Source organism: Marmota marmota, unplaced genomic scaffold (genome assembly GCF_001458135.2).
Source record: "Marmota marmota marmota unplaced genomic scaffold, marMar, whole genome shotgun sequence".
Classification (NCBI taxonomy): domain Eukaryota; kingdom Metazoa; phylum Chordata; class Mammalia; order Rodentia; family Sciuridae; genus Marmota; species Marmota marmota.
Genome location: NW_026005626.1, coordinates 295477 through 311831, shown reverse-complemented (window position 1 = coordinate 311831; position 16355 = coordinate 295477). Strand labels below are relative to the sequence as shown.

Genomic DNA, 16355 nt, shown 5'->3' with positions numbered 1-16355 from the left:
ACTTATGTCTTTTTTTTTAAGAGAGAGAGAGAGAGAGAGAGAGAGAGAGAGAGAGAGAGAGAGAGTTTAATATTTATTTTTTAGTTTTCAGTTGAAACAACATATTTATTTTTTGTATGTGGTGCTGAGGATTGAATTCAGTGCCCCGAGCATGTCAGGCAAGCACCATTTGAGCCACATCCCCAACCCCAAGTTTTTTTTTTTTTAGAAATATTACATAAGCAGTACTTTTAAAAACCAAATTGTTACAACTGATTTGTGCTCATGTTAGTAATTTTTATAAAAATATTACTTTTTAAATTGTCTGAAATGAGAGTTTTATATAGAAATAAACCAGATTACTTCTATAGTAAGTGTCAACATGATGCAGTTGTAGCTCAGTGGTAGAGAGGTTGCCTAGCATGGAGAAGGCCTTGGAGTTTAACTCCCAACACTGGAAGAAAAGGAAAGGGAGAGAAGAGAGAAAAAAGGAAGGAAAGAAGGAAAAAGGGAGTGGACCAAAGGGGAATGAAATGAATGAGTCATTACAACAAAAAGGAAAGTAGTAAAAATATAATTATATGACATACTAGATCTTTAAATTATTTTACAAAGCTTTAGAATTTCAGTCACATTACACTGGTTGACATTATGACTGAATGGAATAGCATATGATAAGCTCCACCTTGGCCTGGATGAAACTAAAGCAAGGGGTGGGTGGCATGGAGAGGAGTTCTCTGTGGCTTAATTGGGACAGACTTGAAACTGCACTGCTTCAGGATGCACAGCATAGTGAAGGTCCAAGACTTCCCTGACAGGCACTTGAGTGTGCTAGGCCCCTGAGAGCCTATGACTGTGGCTTCCCATGTCTATGCCCACAGCTTCACCACCCTACACCCCTAGAGCTTCTTCACAATGTTATACTCTGTTGCCTTGTGCATGTTTGAGTTCCTGACCAAACAGCTCCTGGATAAATCATTCCTTTCTTTCTTTCTGCTGAGAACACGAGGGACATTTTTTTTCATGATTCCTATGATGGCCGATGGACACATTAGACAGGGAGGGAGTGAGTGTGTTCAGTAGACCTTGGTCACAAGTTACATTGGGGTAGAGAATGCTGGTGATATTAGATCTCCTGTATAACTCAGTTCTGAATGCAAACTAACCTCAGCAGAAAACTTCAATGAAATGTATACATCATGCACATCCATGTTACTGAGGGACATGCAAGGTTTTTGAGAAAGCCACAATGGATAAATGTAAATTTTCACATTGTTTCTTCAGCATTTGACTAGAAAACAAGTGCATCACTTACCACCACATCTCACAAATGTTCTGGACATTCCTTTCATGGGGTAAAATGGAAATTACCTCTTATAGCCATTCTCTGACAGCAAGTATAAGATTAATGTTGCCTACTTTCAAACCAATCAATAGAGCTGCTTCTGTATAAAACTAAATATTATTTATGAATACATTTCTAATCAATGCTTGTGTTTTATTTGTCCTATCATTTCGTTGGTTTCATTCTTGGAAAATTAAAAACCTATAAAATTAAATTGAGGATTAATTATTCAGTTTGACTCATGATCAAACTAGAAAAAAAGAATCAATAAATTTTCTTTTCTTGAGATTTTTTTCTCTCTAGCATAGGCTCTTACTGATACTGACTGAGGTGTTTATTTAGTTTCCTAAAAAGGAAAACCCAAATTAGAGAACCAACAGATCTGTCTTAAGGAAGCAAAATGTAATGAGGGGGGACAGGGGTGAAGGAGGGAAGATATATTCTGCAACACAATAAATCTCTTGCTTTAAACAGCAGATAATCAAGCTGATCCTTATCTCTCATTTCATAAATTAATTTCATAAATAGTTTATCTATTACAAGAAAATTTTAGTTTTAAAAGAAGCAAATACATTAGCTAAGCACTGTAAACTATTTTTCATTTTAGTTATACATTGTAAAGACAACACAAAATAAACAAACACAAAAATGGTTGCTCAGCACAAAGTACATACTACAATCCCAACTGAGTAGTGAAACCCAGACACCTACTTTGCTTTCCTGGCTGGTGTGGATGTGCTGAGAGTCGGGAGCCACACACCAACCCTTTGCTCAGCTTCTGACCTTGTGGAGGTCCACACATGTGCTTTTTCCATCAGACTGCTTTGTGCTCTTCATTTGTGTGATGTGATTTTAAGTTTTCCCAGTGTTTATCTCCTCTGATATTTTCCACAAAGCCTCCATAGAAAAGCTCAGTTTTCCCATTGTGTTGTAATGTGCCTTTGAACCAGCCATCCTCTCACTTTTTATGAACAAACATAACACCTCCTTTAACTTCCCAAATTGTACCTCACTATGGGGAAGATAGGAAACCACCAGCTAGTGTCTTTCACAAACAACAGGTTAGACTCATTCATGACAGTCCCAGCAAGGAACATGCCTGATGAGGAGGGGAGCAAGGGACTGCAAAGTCCAGGGAGCTAGTCTTCAGATGGAAATCTTCTTGGTCAAGGACTGTTCCTGCTTGTGCTGCAGTGACTGAGCCATTCCTGTCCATAGGGCTGTAGCCAGCCCTGCCATGGCCTCCCCTCAAGTGATAGCTAATGACCCATGGCTCCCTATAGGGGCAACTCACCACCATTTATCCCTACTTCCAGCTCCACTTCAACTTCAGAAATGTTAGAGGGGATACTCAGGGCTTCCATTCGGTGGAGGCATCAAAAGGCAACTGCAAAACCCCATTTTTCTATTTTACTGTCCTTGTCCAGTTTGTTTGCTGAACTGCTCCCATGAGCTGATGAAAAACCATGTGCAGTTGTGAGAAGCACAGGGAGAATGGTCACTGTCTGACCACTTGGCTTGGTTTCATGAGAGGCAGCAGTGATACTTGGGGAGGTTAATGAAATGGCTGAAGCATAGGTCAGGGAGGTACCAGCTTGACTGAAACTGATAGCAGCAGCTTGGGCATCAGAGACTGCCATTGGTGGCAGAGGTTTTGGGGAGGCCAGAAAATGGTGGGGCAGGCTCACAGATACAGATAGCATTCTGTACCTGGATGGGCATTAGTGCTGCTGTGGGGCATTCTCGATTATGTGCCACAACTGCCCTCACTGCATTGTGGGCCTGGTTGACTGTCATTTGCCCAGGCATGTGCAACAGTACCTTAGTTTCATCACTTATTTGGTTGTGAGATGCTAACACTAGAGCTATAGGGACAACCCTGGTTGTCCCAGCCACACCGTTTCTCTGGAGCTTTTGGGAACACTCTCCTGCAGTGGAGGGACTGACCTTTGTCATCCCCTAGCTTGTCTGACCCACAGTAAACATAGGAACTTTAGCTTGGGTAGCATTAATCACTGCCCTTGTGAGAGATGCCACAGAACTGCCAAGGAAAACCCCAATCTCAGTACCATGCATTGATATCCCTTTGAACCAGACATCCTAGCAATGCTCAAACACTAAAATTGTCTTCACTATTGTCAGTTCTAGCTCATCTTCTTTCTGGGAGTATATGGGTGGATACCACATGCACACTGGTGTGAGTCTGAGTTTGAAAATGTGCAATCTGTACAGTGGATCCTTCCATGGGTCTGGGTCCCATTTCAGCAGCAGCAACACCAGTAGTAGTACCTGGTGGTGTGGAGGTGAGGACAATGGCAGCAAGAAGATCGGGTGGTAGAGGGGAGGATTCGTAGTTCTAAGGACAGGTGGGTAGTGGCAATTCAAAGGGAAAGTGAATGAGGAGCCACTTATCACTGAGCTGCTTGGGAATGAAGTCACTGTTAACTCAGTGGTACTCATATGAACTTGAGAAGGGACACTGCAGGAATCTCAAATAGTTCCCTGATCCTCCCAGCAGCTGTGGGGTTGCTGGAGCTGTTGAGAACATGAGGGCTGATGTCCATGGAGTGTTGATTCTGGATGTCTGGGAAGATTTGTTTGCCACAGTGAGGAAAGGGAAGGAGTGGTGCTTTTTGGTGTTCTTCTTGGTGTTGGAGAGCGTTGGGGCAGTGCTACTTTGGGCTGTTGTTAAGGGACATTCTCCAGCATCAACGTCTGGCATGGGAGACTTATCTTATGCCATCAGCTGTTTAGCAGCTGAGTTAAACTCAATTTTGGAAATTGGAAATATGCCTAATTTGTCTGCCAAAACTCCTTCAGCCCCATTTTCATCCACTCTGTGTATCACAGTCAGAAAAGCATCCTTTGCAAACAGAAGGCCATCCTTATTTACTTCCTTTTCTTTTACTTCAAAGTCATAAAGTTCTTTGCATTGACGTGTGGGTTTAGGTAATGGTTGAATAATCTGCTAAAATTGGTGGGGAAAGAGCCATGGATCCTGCTGACTTCCCCATTTTACCACTTTTCATAATCTTGTCATAAAATGATGATGTCATTTGGGTGAATTCAAAGTCACCAGATTCCTTTCCCTCATAGTTATATAATGATTTGGCACATAGTAACTGAAGTGTACACCTCATTGGGGGACTCCAAGCTTGCAACCCAAGGCTGATGTCCATACTGGGAACCATGTAGATCATTTGCACTACAATTAGCCATAGGGCTGCCCTGAGCTGTGAATGCATTTGTGCAGTGGGTCACACTGAACGCACCAGGGCTAGGTTTCCAAGGACCCTGCTTGATATTCTCCAGAAGCTTATCCAGCAGGATATCAGTGAGAAGCTCCTCAATACCCAAGCCAACAAGTGTCCTCCACTCAGAACAACTGAGGGAATCTAGGATCCCCAGCAAACATCATTTGCAAAACTTGTGCTGGCAAGACAAGACTTTTGCATTCAGATATTCTAGACACACAAGTCACTCCAAATGATCCAAGAAGGCAGATTCAATCATCTTGATTTACTGCACTGAGAAAGAATCTTCAGAAATGTCCATAGTAGTTTGCAGTTTTTAAAATGATTTGTGTAACATGCATTTAATTTTTTGTTCTTGTGCCTTTACTTATTTGTTTGTGGCCCCTTGTGCAGCTCATTTTGCCCACTGTTAGCTGTGTCCCTGATCCCACAGTGCCCCCAAGACTCTTTTATGCTGCCCACCCCCACATGCACACACACAGAGTATGTCACTGCCTCTTACTTGCCCAGCCTTAAATGTTATTTTTTTTTAATCAACATAATGTTTGATAGGTTTGAAACCAATATGTGAGAGTTGGAAAAATCAAACTTTCAAGCCTGGCTTGATTATTTTGTGACTTTTTGATTTTAGAAAAGTGACCTAAATTCTCTGTTTTCTTATTCTCTGGTGGTAATAATAGTCCCTGTTGTGGAGAAAAACAGGAACTACAAAGTTCCAGTGCAGTGCATGTCAGGATATCCACTCCAGATATGGCATGCTCTCAAACAAGAGCAGTAATTACAATGTCTTATTATGACTGGCAGCTGACAGTGCAGAAATAGCAATCATCATCACTCTTTCTGTAACATCAGTTGGAAGACACCAAGGTAGATGTGGCCTAGATACTTGACACTGGTGACATACTTATGGCTCTCCCACTTTCCTTGCAGAATGTCCCCCAGGACCTATCTATCTGTACCTTTGTGCTAGAGTAGTTCCTCATGGTGCAGACTCTGCAGGAGGTGCTGGCTAACATTGTGGAGAAGTTGGAAGGGGCAAGTACACTTTAGACATGAGTATTTTATTGTGCTCAGCTACTGTGCAATGGTGGCTGTAAGATATAGCCCCAGGACTTTCACTTGTGACTCTTCTGGGGTTGGCCTTCTCCTTTAACTAGCACCCCATCATATCTTGAACTTGAAAATAGAAATCCAAGTAAAATGTGATTAGTGTGGCTGCCTGTTGTGCTCATGGAAACAGCCTTTCTTGGGCATCTCTTTTTCTTCTTATCTTCAGAGCTCTGATTGTTTTGTTTGGACCAGTTGTTTTGTGCATGGCTCTTTGTTATATACCATTATTTATTGCCAAATACCTTTAACTTTGTGGCTATATTCTAAGCAGTTGTTTGGCGAGTAAAATTTCATGGCACTGTTACATATTTTAGGTAATGAAATCACAGTGATATGGCTTTAGTGAATTGTAAATTTGCAAAGAGCTAATTATTTTCTTTTGAAAATTAAGACTTTTATTTCTGTCTTCAAATGCAGACATTTTTTCTTCAAAAATCTATCTGGTTATTTTAATTATTTTTCATGTGACAAGCTCTTACTGACTGTGTAGTACCCATTTGTAACCAATTCATACAGTTTAGAGTTAAGCAGAAGGATAAATGGTCACATTTTGGGGTCTTCTCTATAAATTTTAGGGGCATTCTAAGTGCAGCACACTGTTGTGTAGTTTAATAAACTGTAGTGTTTCCAGGAGTAGAACCAAAATTTTTATTTTTTTCATTAATGATCTGTGAATTGTTATCATTGTTGAATTATTATTCTAGTTAAGATCAGAAAACAGATTAATAATACATGGTTCCAAAAAAAAATGAATGTCTAATTGTGTTGTAACATATAGTTTTTCACCATCCATGTACAAATCTTATAGCTCTGTATTATAAAATATTTTAGCATCAGAGCTTAGGACTTATAATCAGTCTGTGAATAAATTCTAACTTAAACATGCATTTTCCTACTATAGAAGAGATGCATTGCATGGAGCTGTAATTTACTTTCAGATGCTAATATTTCTTAGGAAGAAAACACTGTCAAATAGCTCAAGAGAAAAGTGTGTGAGTTTTTAGGGTGAGAAAGATTCTTATTTAAGCAGTTTTGATGATACCCAGAAGTGATATTCGAATATTTTCAACTTTTTTGGCATAAGTACCAGTGAATCAGAGTGGCTAGCAGCCATAATATAGACTTTGGGTGGTCTGAGTGATTTGTGTGGTGTTCATGGAGGACCCCTGGTGAGGTCCAGTGATGTACTCTAAGAGGGATAGTAATTTTCCACTGTAACAATCATTTTAATCATGAGAGCATTTTCTGTTTATATTTGATCCATGTATGCTGCTGGTACTCATACAATAATCATCTTTGGACTCCCTGGATGCTCATATCATTTTCTCCTTGAGTCTTCTTATGTCTCCTTCAAACTCCTTATGGCACTGTGATGGTGAATTCTTTTGTCAAGCCAATTGACATCTCTCAGTTAACAAATTATGCACTGTACATTTTCTGGAATGAAAATTCCCCATTTCCTGGGGTAAAATGTGTCAGAAAGAAAACACTATTTTTTTTTTATTTGGAGGGGTTACCAGGTTTTGAACTCAAGGGGACTCAACCACTGAGCCACATCCTCAGCACTTGTTTGTATTTTATTTATAGACAGGGTCTCACTGAGTTGTTTAGCACCTCATTTTTTTGCTGAAGCTTGCTTTGAACTTACAATACTTCTATCTAAGCCTCCTGAACAGCTGGGATTAGAGGCATGCACCACCACACTCAGCATACCATTTTCTAAATATAGGATACTACTAATTTCCTACAACACAATGCTTGCATTTTAAAAAGAAAAACTGTTCAGTACTAGAATTTTGTAGGAAATAAAATTACAAGTTGTAGAAAAGTGCACAAATAGCTGTTTCTAAATTCTGAAAATGTTCAAGAAGTTCCTGGGATACTGCACGTGTCATTATCATCTATGGTAATCTGGAGAATGATGATATGAATGGTGAAAAACTTTCTCAAATCTAAATGAGTTTTAAGAAAATGTACCCATGTCACAGAGTGGAAAGTCTCAAAGGTAATTGTCCGAGACTTTACATTTTAGCTGGGTCTGGTTCAGTATCTTATTACTATTTGATTTGCTATCAATGTTTCTTTGCCATTTCAAAATCGTACAATCTTTAAAAAACTGATTTTTAAGAATTATCACTTGTTTTTCCTAGTTTAAAACGGTTAAAAAAGAATGGGAATGAATAGAATAGCATTGAAGTCTTTTCTGTCTGTCCGTTTAATTATGAGAATAACTCTATTAGTGAATATTATTATTAGTATTACTAAAGTGTGATTGAGCTGCATGTTCTGATGAGGACAATGCTCATGAAGTTGATGTGAAAGTAGGTTTATTTATAAGGTGCAGTAGATGCAATGAAGCTACTCTTATTTATTGACTTAATATCCAAACAGAAACAGCTCTGGCAAGTAAAGAGGAATCTGCAGCTGGGTTTTAGTATATTTTACTTGATGGCTAACTTCTTCTATTGGGGTATGAAACTGAAAACAATTGGTTTAAGTCCCAGAACTGTTGCTTTTTAGTGGTATGCCTTGACCAGTAATCTCTCTAAAACTTAGTAAGATATGTTGCTATAATTGAATATCATCTTTGGTAAGTTATAGAGAAAAGATATTTATTTAGCTCTTGGCTCTGGAAGTTCAAGAGCATGGCACTGAAATCTGCTGAGTCCTACTTGGTCATAAGGTTGTAGAAGATAGCACCTGGTATTATGGTTTCAATCGGAAATGTTCCTTTAATGGCGTGTATTTGTTTTGAGGCAGGGTCTCACTAAATTTCTAAGGGCCTGACTAAATTGCTGTGGCTGGCCTTGAACTTGTGATACTCCTGCCTCTGCCTCCTAAAAGGCTAGGATTACATGTATGTGATACCATGCCCAGTGATAATTTGATTCTGACAAAGGTATATACATGGTGAAATATTCACTACAAACTAATTAACATTCATAACCTCACATAAATATATTTGTCAAAAAGTTTCTAAACTTTCATACTCTACCACAAAGGATAAGTGTTTTATTTTACCTTGACATAGCTCTGGCCATGGAATTATAATCATTCTAATCATACATGGTGGCATAATGCCTTTGAAATTTCTAGGTATTTAGAGACATTTAGAAAATCAATGACTTCTAGTGAGTTATTTTCTTCAAACATTGGCTCTGGCTTATTAGCAATTAAACGTAACTAGGAAAAAATATATTTGGATGTCTTTTATTTACATCAAACAATGAACTCTTTATCTAAACAAAAACATAATTCACCTTCAAAAGCTAAGTCCATTTCAAAGAGTCATATGATATTCTTCTCTTTTCTATGCATTTATAATAACTAAACTACTTAGAAGTTTTTACATCCTGTGAGAAGTCAAAAGAAAATAACACCTGAAAAAAATATTTTGAAGACTCTTAATTAGTAGTCTAGAACAACTGACATGAAAACCATCTCAAGTTTTAAGCTTCTTTCTTTTCAGAAACATTACACGTGCTGTATATTTTAAAAGTAACTTGTCAAAATTTGTTTGTGCCCATGTTAGCAACTCTTCTAAAATTATTGTTAAAATAGTTTAACACTAGTGTTTTTCCTATAGAAATAATCCACTTCTAAAAGGCGAAAGATTTATACGATCTGAAGAGAAACCAGAGTATAATATAATCCACTTCTATAGAAAGTGTCAATAGGGCTGGAAATGAAGCTCAGTGGTAGAGAGTTTGCCTAGCATGCATATGGCCTTTGAGTTTAACCCCCAAAACTACAATAAAAGGAAATAGAGGAAGAAGGAAGGGAGAAAAAAAAGAAAGGAGACAGGAGGGGAGAGAAAAGAATGAGCAAATAAAACAAAAGGGCAAGTTGTACAAATAAAAATATATGATGTACTATCTCTTTGAAAATTTTACAGAGCTTTAGAATTTTAGTGACATCAAACTAGGTGATATTATAACTGTACAGAATGGCACATAAAAAGCTCTGCCTTGGCCTGGCCTAAACAAAATCAATGGGTGGGTGACCTGGAGAGGACTCCTCTCTGGCTTAATTGGTTCAGGCTTGAACCTGTGCTGTGTCAGGATGCACAGCATAGTAAAGGGGCCAACAAGACTTTCCTGACAGGCAGCATGAGTGTGTTCGGCCCCTGGGAGCCCATGATCAGGGATCCCCACCCATGCCTACAGCCACTCCACACACACCTGCTTGTTCACAATGGTCTTCTCAGTTGCCTGGTGCAGGTTTGTTCCTGACCAAAGGCCTGAGTGTTCACATCCTGTTTTGGCATTGCTGGGCATGGTGTGGTTGTGGAGTGAATAGCTAAAATAATCTTAGTGTGATGGAGGGGCAATGGCTGCCCTTCAGCCAAATTTTGTGGTGGTCCTGGAAGAAGTAATCAGGGTTGTGGTCTGCCTAGTTTGAAGACATGGAAACACACCCTAGTCCTTATGGATTTTTTTTGTTGTTGTTGTTCTCTTGTTTTTGTGGAGAAGTTATCATCTGTGAGAAGCAGGTGTTACAAGAGAAGAGGAAAAAAAAGCTTGCTATAAAATTTTCTGGACTACTTGGAGAAAAATGTGAAATTCTTGAAAAAGTTAGCCTTGTTCAAAAAGAGTCTGAAGGCTTAGAGTCATCTTTAAAGGATGACATTTTGGTGAAGGAGTCAATAGAAGCAGAGAATTTGGAGGCAATTTATGAAAACCTGGATAGGTTGGCATCTAAACTTGAGGAAGAAATACTCTCTCTAGAAAAAGAGCTAAAACAAGAGAAATGTAAACATTCTCAACTGGATGAATTGATGGTGGATATATCAAAAAAGTATTAAGTACCTAGAAGATGAATCAAAATTCCTCATATCAAAAATACCTGAAGCTAAAACAACTTTGAGTATATTTCAAATGAATGAAGCAGGATCTAAGGAAGCAAAAAAAGAGGTTTTGAATGAAAATTCCCAACTTCACAAAAGTCAGAAAGAGCTTTTACTAGAAGGTGAAGTATGGAAAGAAAAAGTGAATGCCATTAACAAACAGAAAATGACATTTGAACACTCTAAAGTACATGGAGAACAAGTTCTAAAAGATAAAGAAATTGCTTTAAGTCTCTGACTGAACACTTTCTTCAGATGAAACATTGGGCTTCTGTACTTGGAGATGATAGTAACTTGGAATTGGAAATGAAGAGTGTTGGTGCTCACTTGGAGGATCAGCCAAAAGGGGATTTGAAGAGATGGTTTTATGCTGCTAAGTTAAAAACCTCTTTTAAAACCTTAGAAGGAGAAATAAATCAAATTTTTACTTTCTTTTCTGAAATTACTTAAAACAAAGGAAGTCCTTATAGAGAATATTAAAAATCTTAAGACATAACAAGCATCTTTGCAGTCCAAAAATACACAATTTATAAGTGAGAATCAGAATCTGCATCAGCAACTTAAAATCATCATTGAACTATATCAAGAAAATATAATGAAACTCCAAAGTAAATTAATAATAGAGGAAAATTACCAGGTAGACCAAGAGGATAAACTTTCCAAAATTGAGCAAAACATCAGCCATGCAACTGAACAGCTAGAGAACTACAGAAAGCAAGTCAAAGATCTTGAAGAAGAATTGGAGAGAACCATTCACTCTTATCAGGGGCCAATTATGTACTATGAAAAAAGCATATGATAATGAGTTGGCAGCTCAGAGTGCTGAAAGATACCTCAATGATTTAAAGAAACAAAATGCCCACAACAGACAAAACTGAAAATGAATGTAAATTTAAACTAGTAGAAAAATATCCTTCTGCACTTGATGATTCAAATATAGCCTTTGGCAGAGAGAATCCCCCAAATGGTTCCTCACCATTGGGTCGACTTTCATCTGAAATGAGAGATCCTCTTTTTTAAAAGAAGGATCCACTCAGACTCTTACCTTTGCTTTCAAGGGTAAGAAAAAGAGGTTCAATAATCCTCTGTTCCCTCAGATTATCAATGAAAGAGGAGAATCAGGCTATGATGGGACAAGTGATCCTCAGAGAGTTTCTTATAACATTGGGCCCCTGTCAAATCCATGGCAAGAGAACCCTAAGATGATGATGGCTCCACCAAGCCAACCATATTCTGATCCATGTCTTTCTCTACTAAGGCAAGAGGGATGTTATTCTAATTATGGTTGACCATCTTGGACCAGCAGAACCCAGAAGTTCTACTATATCACCTTTGGATAAAATGGATGGGCCTATGTCTTCAGAAATGGAATCCAGTAGAAATTATCCCCAATTTGATCTTGGTGATTCCAATGTTCCTTATTCATCTGTCCCTGCTGAAAATGAAGCAACTGGCTCTGGCTATTCTTTCTCACATTTCTCTCCAAACAGAGGTCCATTGTTTCCAGTCAATCCAAGGAGTTAGTTGATCAGAAGAGGACCTTTTTTTCCTCCATCTCCCCCCAAAAACATGTATGGAGCATCTCGAGAATATTTTCCACCAAGCCCACAACCTCTTCATTCCCAAAACTGTGGTGTTTTCCTCATTATCTTCTCCCAAGAGCTGAATTTCCCCCCATCCTCCCCCACATTCTGAAAGTAGAAATGAGTTCCCTTCAAGGTTGAGTCCATCTTCAAATGAGCCTGCTACTGAACATCCAGAAGCACAACAACAATCCTGACAATATTTTGTATCTGCCTTCAAAAGTGATCTATCTCTCATTTTTATTTTAACTAATTGCTTTTACTCAAGCAATTATACTTTTGCTCCAATTGATGCTTGATGGAATTATAATTCTTAGAATAGCATTTTGTAAATAAAGATGGTTTAAATATGAATCTTATGAATCAATTATTTCAATTTTATTTTATTCTAGATAGTGTAACTTAATTTGATTAATTTACTATTACATGAGCAACAATGGGAATATTATATACATAATCTTGCAGTTAGTGATATTTTAAAATCTAAAGAAAGCTTGTGCCTTGACACAATAAATGTACTTATTATGACTGTGGCAAATGTGAACATAACTATATGCTTAGTGAAAGATTTTAATGTATTTAAATCTTATTTTCCATTGATGATAATAATTAAAATTAGGTAGTTTTTCCCATAAAATAAGAATAACTAGAGCATATTAAGTGTAAACCATAAAACAGGAGTATGTCATGTAAATAGGAAATTTCAAATATAAAATATTTCAGTTCTCAGAAATTTTTCAAAATTGGAAACCACAAATTAAGTTTACTCAGCCCCCATTGTCCCTTATATGTTTTATTTTATGGCCATTTTCATAAAATTAAGAATTGTATTCTGCTCTGAACTAGGTTCCATTTATTATTTTTGAATCAAGAGGCATGTCTTCAGGGTATGATGTGCTCAGTCAATGAAGACTTGTGTGGTAGAATGGGGCATTCCATGGGTTAAAATTATATTCAAATGAGTACAAAATTATGCAAAATCACAGATTGTATATGTAGGAAGTTACCACATAGGGGACTGGAATGGTATACAGTGAGCACAGTTATTGACAATGGCACAAACTTGTTGGGAAGAAATGGAAAACATCATCATTAGTGATTGAGCATTTTATTTAAAAAAATTCATGAGATTTTACAGCATCTGAAAATAAAAGATAAAGTGATGTCACATCTGTTATCTGTATGGGTGTTATTCTCTATCAAAGGTCCAGGAATCTTAATGTGATTGTGCATATGAGCAAGGAAGATAGAAGACATATTATGCTATGAAAGAGTTTGAAGGGTTAAAAAAAGAGACAGTAAACTGTAATCCAAATGAGGGATAAGACAGCTACAGAAATATGATGAACAAGTTTACCTGTATATTAAGAATCTGTAACAATGTGTAAAGAAGTAGAAAATAATCTCAATGCCAGGATAATGACAATTAATTCAGCTTGCTGTGGAGGGATTTAAGGCAGGATCCTGTTGTTTCTTTAACAGTTGGAAAGAAAAAGGAGAAAGTAGCTGGGCTTCAAGTGTAATTTCTAATTTATTTATTTGAGAAACCATATTGTTGAAGATTAATCCCAATTATTTTATATTTAATTTATTTATTTTAATAATAAAATAAAAATATCAGAACAATGTGATTAGCAGTACTAATTATCTCTTCTTGTCTGTTGAAAAATTTTAGAAGCAATGGATGTTATATTACATTTTAGACATTTTTTAGAAATGATTTTTTGGGGTTGGGGATGTGGCTCAACTGGTAATGCACTTGACTGGCATGCACAGGGCACTGGGTTCCATTCTCAGCACCACATAAAAATTTAAAAAAAAAATAAAGATGTTGTGTCCACTGAAAACTGAAAAATAAATATTAAAAAATTCTCTCTCTCTAAAAACAAAGATTTTATTGTCTGGCCATCTACAAAAAAAATGTGAGTTAGAATTATAAAGACATCTATATTTTTATTTAATTAATTGATTTGAATTGAATTATTTGGCTTCATTTACTTATTTGAATTTTAATTCATGAGTGCCAATTTGTTTAAAAGCCAGTACATAATGTATAGACAGGACAGGCCTGTATAGTTGGAAATGCCAGATATAAAATCTAGTAGCCATGATGGACACTGAAGTCAAAGGTAATCCTAGAGATGGTGCCAGATGAGATTGCTAAGAAGCCTGGAATACCAACCTGTGGTCCAGTAATCATGAAGCTGAACTTTGCAAAACCAATTAATAGTAAAGCAGTTACAGAGGGACAACATCAGTCATTGCAGTTAGGGTCTTTCACAGTCTACCCCTGGAACTCTATCAAAGACCATAACAATATCTGAAAGTGGTGTTATTACATTAAATTTTAATTTTACAATGCAGATGCCAAATAAAATAGCCATCACATCTTTGAAATCACCAAATAAGGCTAATGGCAATTAAATCAGCTGTGCAGACCATCACTGTTGGAGGAGTGAACATATCACCATTTAAGACAGCTATTCCTCAGGAAACTGCTCCCAATTCCTGTGGAAAGGCTGGCAACTGTTCAGCAGATTCAAGAGCCTGGAATGAAGTTTCATGATATCTGATTTGTTACTGCCACAACAGCCAGTATCTTAACCCAACCAGATAGTCAGAATCCCAGTATAAGCATTAAGCCTTTTTAGGAAGCAATGTCAGTGATTGTTAATACAACCCCAGCACAGATGACAGTTCTATTTGTTTAAGCTCAGGCTATCCAACAAGTTTTCCCCAAATCCATCAATCAGGCTTCATAAATAGTAACTAACAGTCAACAATAGCAATGTCTTGTTATGCCTTGCACCCCACTGTCACAGATCCAGCCCAACTTCACTAACGTGTAACCAGACACTCTCCTGGCACCAACTCCAGGAACAGGAATTGTGGGTTATGCAGAGCTTCCAACTCAGTACATTACTCAGCTATAGGGGTTTTCATATGTGTATATAGCAGTCAGCTCTAATTTTACTGGAACATCTGTTATCCAGACCCAGGCAAGTCTTCCATTCAATGGCATAATCCCATCAGTATCTGCCAGAAAGCCCTGGAATTGTATAAAATCACTATTTGAAATTATACTGTGATTGCTTTGTAAATGGCAAATTTTATAACAATTGCAGTTGTACTAATTGTTATAACAATTTGGAACATGAAAATGAATCACAAAAAGTATAAAGGCATGCCTTGACACAAATACAGATTTTAAGCCTAAGATAGGGAAAGGAAAGGGGGAGAAGCATATTGATATCATAGCAAGGGATGTAATTGTCAATGTCAGTATATCTTAAAAACTACTGAGTGCTATGAGGCTAAAATAATGTGTTCCTCAATATGTAAATGTGTTGGCTGTAAGAATTTTGAAGAAAGCCCAGAAAGAAAGACATGGATGCATTTGGCAGATATAGCTGAAATAAGAGTACATCAATAAACAGCATGGAGACTACATTATCTTCTCAGACTTGCTTACTAGGCCAACCCTGGCTTTTAATAGTGGAGGAGGAAAATTGTATTTAGGTTTATAAATAAGGAAGTAGTAATTGGCTTCACAACAAGGTAGAGAAGAAAGACGGAAGAGAGAATCAAAGGCAACAGCAGAGTGGATGATCCTTGAGGAATTGGGATGCTGTTTGATGCGGATCATCAACTCTGCAGGAAAAGCAAAAAGTAACCCTGGTTCCATGAATTGCTAACTCTTTCAAAAGACTGATGAATGGACCTGTACAGAAATGTTAAGGATGCTTGACTTTCTGAAAGATAGATAACAATTACTGTATTTTATTTTACTTCATTTTAAAAGAAATATGAAATTATAATATTGCAAGAGAAGAAATAAAAATATTTTCTATCTTAATTAAATCCATGTCTCTTCTAAATTGGATTTTTTAATTTTTTTTTCTTTACTGTATTATATATATTCTTAATTTTTATCCTTTTTCATCTCAGGCTTCTTTGAGTTTTCCTCCATTCTGATTTCTAATGCCACAGAATGAACCTGGTGTCTAGGACTCGGTTCTCTCTTCCCTCACTTATGGCTTATAATCACCTTTTTAACCCCTATTTCTTTTCTATTTTCAGTCCCCTTTTAAATGATATATTTTGTATTTAGAGAATACATTTGGGGGCTGGGGCTGTAGATAAGTGGTAAAGCACCAGACTTGCACATGAAAGGCAGTGAGTTAAATCATTAGCACCACAAAATAATAAGTAAATAAGATATATATGTATCTTATTTA

The 16355-nt window shown here is 37.2% G+C and overlaps 3 pseudogenes; 2 read left to right on the top strand and 1 right to left on the bottom strand.

Annotated features, from left to right (window-relative positions):
- Positions 1-2700: 2700 nt before the first annotated feature.
- On the bottom strand, positions 2701-4338 carry LOC107160773 (annotated as a pseudogene).
- Positions 4339-10093: 5755 nt separating this feature from the next.
- On the top strand, positions 10094-11554 carry LOC107160772 (annotated as a pseudogene).
- Positions 11555-11875: 321 nt separating this feature from the next.
- Positions 11876-15812, top strand: LOC107160771 (annotated as a pseudogene).
- Positions 15813-16355: the final 543 nt, after the last annotated feature.